This window comes from Cyprinodon tularosa, unplaced genomic scaffold (assembly GCF_016077235.1).
Source record: "Cyprinodon tularosa strain WSP-4 unplaced genomic scaffold, ASM1607723v1 ctg385, whole genome shotgun sequence".
NCBI lineage: Eukaryota > Metazoa > Chordata > Actinopteri > Cyprinodontiformes > Cyprinodontidae > Cyprinodon > Cyprinodon tularosa.
In genome coordinates, this window is record NW_024039102.1 from 1337900 (window position 1) to 1343369 (window position 5470).

The window sequence follows — 5470 nt, forward strand, 5'->3', positions numbered from 1 at the left end:
GGTCTGCCAAGGTCGTAGTGTCCTTGGGAAAGACACTTTCAATTTAATTCAGTTAATTTAAGCGCCAATTCACAAAACAAGTCATCTAAAGGCACTTTACAGTTCACCAGATCATACAGTCGAATTGAATCAAAGTTTTCTATCTAAGGAAAACCAGTTGACTAAATCAACTCGGATGCAATCCCTCACAATAAGCATGCTTATAGCAACAGTGGAGAGGAAAAACTCCCTTTTAACAGGAAGAAACCTCCAGCAGAACCAGAGTCAGTGTGAGCGGCCATCTGCCGAGGCCGACTGGGGTTCAAGGAGACAGAAGCAGAGATACAAAAAGCAACTGTAAAAAGCGGCCCCGTCAAGGAAACACACAGCCAGGCAGATGAGCTCTGAGCCAGCTCCCATGGCAGAGGATGAAGATATCACATACAGCCAGTCACAGTCAGTGAAACAGGAATACACTGGAAAATAGGCCGATCTCCAACATCTACAAACAAAGGTGTTGATGGCAGCAGCACAGCTGATATTTTTCTCCAGGATGGTGTCACAGCCAAACAGGAACAGACGAGGCAAAGCTACTACAAGACAAAGCAGAGAGAGCATAACGTTAGAGATTGAACTAACAGATTCTGCAGAGTGGGAGAATACTGATAGAATAAAGCAGAATTATGTAATGGGAGTCCCTATGTCCTCCAGAAGTCTAAGCCTATAGCAGCATAACTATAGAGATAGCTTAGGATCTCAGGATAGAGATAGCTTCATCGGAACTACCAACTGATGTTGTTTAAAGGATGTGGTGGCGCCTGTGTTCTGCAGCCTCGTTACTGTCACTGATCCCAGGGCAGTTGGGGCTACAGTGTACCTCGCCACCATCAGTGTGTGAATTACTGTAGCATAAAATGTTTTGGAGTCCCGACTTTAAAAAGAGCTATGTAAGTAAAAGTAAGTTTACCTTTGTTTAATTTCTACTTGAAGTATATCAAGATTTTTGTTTTAGTAGATAACTGCATCAGAGACAACAAACATCACATACGGTGTTCCCCAAAGATCCTGCTTAGATTTCCTCCTATTTAATATCTACATGCTTCCCCTAACTCTGATCTTAGTATACAATTACATAAGATACCATGACTATGCAGACGGCACAGCTATACATTACAATGTCAGCAGGTGACCATGAACCCATTCAAGCACTGGCTAAATGCATAGAAGGAATCAGCGCATAAATGGGACTAAGTTTTTCTCTGGCTGAATCAAAACAGAACAGAAACCATCTTTGGGGTGTGCAAGTGGCCCAGTGGTTAGTGCACACGACCCATGTACAGAGGCCTTAGTCCTTGACGTGGGCGAGCCGGGTTCAAATCCTTTCCTGAATGTCTCTCCCCTTCTCTCATAACCCCTTTCCTATCAGCCTACTGTCCATTAAAAAAAAAAAAAAAACACTAGTGCTGTTAAAAAAAAGAAGCTATCTTTGGATCAAATGAAGAGTGTTCATTTCAAAGTTAGCATCCAGCTAGAAAAAAGCAATTAGGCTCTAAATCTTGGGATAATGATGGACTCAGATCTGAACTTTAATAAAGACAGGAACAGTCAGCCTTCTATCACCTAAAGAACATCTTCAGGATTAAATGTCTAATGTCTCTGCAGGACCTTGAAAAATAAATTAATATTTAATATAACTGATCCCTGCAAATGGATCAGATACAGCTGCAGCTGATCCAGAATGCTGTGGCCTGCATCCTCACTAGAACTTAGAAAATAGAGCGCATCAGCCCAGTTCTAAGTCCTTCCATTGTCTCCCCATATATAATAGACTTTAACCCTTGATATCCTGGAACATAAAATTATTGACAGAAAATAATAAATAAGAGTCGTCATTGAACATTCTGACAAATATTTTTTATATTTTTAACATAAAGTTAAAACCCTCAAGCACCCTGCAGAGGGTGCTTGAGGGTTCATGGGAGTTTGCCCAACCAGTCCACATGTGTTTTGTGGACTTGGAGAAGGCATTCGACCGTGTCCCTTGTGCTGCCCTGTGGGGGGTGCTCCAGGAGTATGGAGTCGGGGGCCCTTTATTAGGGGCCATCCGTTCTCTGTACAAGCGGAGCAGGAGTCTTGTTCGCATTGCCGGCACTAAGTCGGACCTGTTCCCAGTGCATGTTGGACTCCGACAGGGCTGCCCTCTGTCACCGGTCCTGTTCATAACTTTTATGGACAGAATTTCTAGGCGCAGCCAAGGACCGGAGTGGTCTGGTTTGGGGAACAGCGGATCTCGTCCCTGCTTTTTGCGGATGACGTAGTTCTGCTGGCTCCCTCCTGCCAAGACCTACAGCGTGCGCTGGGGCGATTCGCAGCCTAGTGTGAAGCGGCCGGGATGAGAATCAGCTCCTCCAAGTCCGAGGCCATGGTTCTCGACCGGAAAAAGGTGGTTTGTCCCCTTCAGGTTGGAGGAGAGTCCCTGCCTCAAGTGGAGGAGTTCACGTATCTTGGGGTCCTGTTCACGAGTGAGGGAAGAATGGAGCGAGAGATCTATAGACGGATCGTTGCGGCTGCTGCAATAATGCGGACGCTGCACCGGTCTGTCGTGGTGAAGAGAGAGCTGAGCGAAAAGGCAAAGCTCTCAATTTACCGGTTGGTCTACATTCCTACCTTCACCTATGGTCATGAAATTTGGATCATGACCGAAAGAAAGAGATCCCGGATACAAGCGGCTGAAATGAGCTTTCTCCGCAGGGTGGCTTGGCTCTCCCTTAGAGATAGGGTGAGGAGCTCGGTCATTCGGCAGAGGCTCAGAGTAGAGCCCGTTCTCCTCCACATCGAGAGGGGTCAGTTGAGGTGGCTTGGACATCTTTTTCGGATGCCCCCTGGACGCCTCCCTCGGGAGGTGTTCCAGGCACGTCCCACCGGGAGGAGCCCCAGGGGACGACCCAGGACACGCTGGAGAGACTATGTCTCTCAGCTGGCCTGGGAGCGCCTAGGGCTTCCCCCAACAGAGCTGGAGGAGGTGTCTGCGGAGAGGGAAGTCTGGAAGTCTCTGCTTAGTCTGCTGCCCCCGCGACCCGGTTCCGGATAAAGCGGGAGACGACGAGTACGAGTACGAGTACATAAAGTTAAATTAGATCATTTATTTGCATCAATATTGATGCATTAAGCACTTCTGTATAATCTTTTATACTTTCTCTCTTTGCTACATTTGTCTGGTTGTGTAAGTCAAGGTTTTGAAGAACGAAAATATCACACTGATTGTGCAGAGGTCTTAAAAAACTCATGTACCAAATATGATACCCTTGGCTTTAAAGGGTTAAAACATTTCTATTAGACCATAAATCCCTGAAGAGCTTAGCTTCCAAATAAATTATGCTGGATTAACAGTCAGACTTCTCAGGTCTTCTAGCACTAATCTACTCTGCATATCTAGAACCAGAAACAAACATGGAGAAGAAGTTTTAAGTTCTTTTGCCCTAACTAATCTGGAACAGACACAAAGAACACAGTAAACCCGAAGTTGCTTTATATTGAGATTAGAAACTTGGAGTGGCCTTTGTGCTATATAAACATTATTAGTTGTATTTTTTGTATTTTTTAGTCCAACTTCCCTTTTTATCTGTCATTTAATCTTATTTGCATTATTCACTTTAATTCTCTTTAAGGAATTGTGCTTCCTTTATTCCTCTGAAATCTCTTGTATTTTTATCTTTTACAGCACTGTGAATTCTCTTCTCATTGAGTTATACTGTAGAAATAAAGATGCCTGCTTCAAAGCTCCACTGTAAACCTGGGTAATTGCCTGATGTCGTGTCCGGCAGAGATTAGCGAGGTCCAGCCTAAACAGCGGGTGACTGAAGGGCAGCTCTCTGGACCAAACTCTGCAGTCTGTACTCAACGTCTCAGGACAGAATATGGGTGGGATCCACAGGACACCTCCATCTGTTGTGAAACTCTGACCTCAACAGCATCAGACCTGCCCAATCCGCCCCTGAAGTGCAGCACAGCCTCCCTATTCATGTCATGAGGAAAAATGTCCTCACACCTTGTCAAGCCTTGGAAAAATCCAGCCTAGGCAGACAGCTGAAGCGTCATTTCTCTCACTCCCTGAGCGGCTGATAGGGGCTCGCCGTGACTCAGGTTCCGAGCAGAACATGATGAAGTTGTTTTTACGGAAACATTAATCTGAGCTCCAGGACAGAGTGACCTGCAGAGATCAGGATCATCCCAGGACAGCGGCGATGTTTTATCTCTATGAAGTATCCCCCCAACATTTCTCACAGCAAACCAAACAGTCAGCACAAAAATAAAAATCAGCGCAGGTAGATAGAAGTTCCTCCTGTTACCTCTGGGCTGCTAGTTTGATTTCCCTGTTCAGTCTTCTCTGTCTTTGTGTCCATGGGCAAGACACCCGCTCTACTGGCTGTAAATGCTCAGAGAGCCTGGTGGTGCTGTTATTCTGTATGGAGTGCTTTCTGTTCTGACCTGATAAAACGGTATATAAGTACAGGCTATGTACTATTTAATGTAACAATCATTCCTAAAGAGGTCATTACAATATAATCAAAGAGATAAACGGCTGTTTCTACACCACTTCACCTGATTCATCTCTGCTCATCTCAATGGGTTGAGTGTCTCATTGGACATCGTGTAAGAAGTAAAGTGAGTCTCATTATCTGGTGGTCACTATTTACTCTCATCTATTAGTTCTGTTGTACTTTTTCTATCTAGTTTCTTTGTTGTTTCTATTTTCCCAGATCATTGCTCAGATCCTTCCTTGTTGTTCTCATTGTGTTCCTGATTAGCTAAAATAAGCAAAGAAAAAAAGCTTTATTACAGGGGGAAAAATGTAACCCTAGCCTTAAAAGTAGACTGTCTGCCTCACCGACTAAAACTGGTAGTTGGTTCCACAGGAGAGGAGCCTGATAACTAAAAGATCTGCCTCCGAATCTACTTTTAGAAATTCTAGGAACCACTAGTAAACCTGCAGATTGAGAACAATGTTCTCCATTCATAAGAAACATAAAGAAAGATCAGATCTCTGATCTAATATGGGGTTCAATTAGTGTTGCTATGTAGGACAATATAATCTTTATTATTATTTTACATTTCCAAACATTTACCACAAAAAATACTTAAACTGGACGGAACCAAACTTGTTCATTTATTTCTAAAAACATGTTGACACCTCCACTGCAATCCTGTCAGCTTGCACCGGAGCAAAAGAATATGCTGTTAGGGTGGGAGGTACAAAAAACCACGGACGCTTCTGAACCAGCGTTTTTAAGTTGCTCAAAGAAAGTCTATAAGAGGAAGCCACAACTTATAAAAATTATTTCCTGAACCAAAATTGGAACACTTTTTTTTTCTCCCAACTATATATTGGCCACCATCTCTTTAACTGAGTGTACATGTTTGAGGATGTAGATTATTATTTTTTAATTTTCCAGCTTTGTATTGTCATTACACTGCCACAAGTACAGAGCAA